This window comes from Morone saxatilis, unplaced genomic scaffold (assembly GCF_004916995.1).
Source record: "Morone saxatilis isolate NCDOM2014 unplaced genomic scaffold, NCSU_SB_2.0 Contig24, whole genome shotgun sequence".
NCBI lineage: Eukaryota > Metazoa > Chordata > Actinopteri > Moronidae > Morone > Morone saxatilis.
Window position 1 is genome coordinate 25,410,903 of NW_023339807.1, and position 381 is coordinate 25,411,283.

Here is a 381-nt window from a genome sequence, read left to right on the forward strand (position 1 = left end):
ATCAGATTTTATTGACATGATATTTTAGTGGAGGATTTCTACGTTGTTTTTTTAAATTGAATGTTTTAATTTTTAATTAAAGATTATTTTTTGTTATATTGTCGATACAGGAAATGTCACTGAAAACTGGGCCTAGTAAGAAACGTGCATTTCTTCTCTCAGCACTTGGTTCTGTATTTAGTTTTTTTACTGAATTATCAGCCGCAGTCTTGCTGCGTGTCGTCTCAGCAGGGTGTTAATCCGCTCTGCACCGTACGCTCATCCGACATCACAACCCCTTTATCTCCCTCTCTTCCTCCAGGTTGCCATGGTGATGGTGTGGGTACTGCTCTCTTAGTTTCTGGGTTACTCTGTATTTTTTCCCCTGATCTAATCTTTTCC

At 38.8% G+C, this 381-nt stretch overlaps 1 protein-coding gene across 1 annotated transcript in view; it reads left to right on the plus strand.

Annotated features, from left to right (window-relative positions):
• Positions 1 to 381, plus strand: part of LOC118336532 (SH3 domain-binding protein 5-like) — a 29,412-nt gene that overhangs the window by 25,251 nt on the left and 3,780 nt on the right. The window lies entirely within an intron of this gene.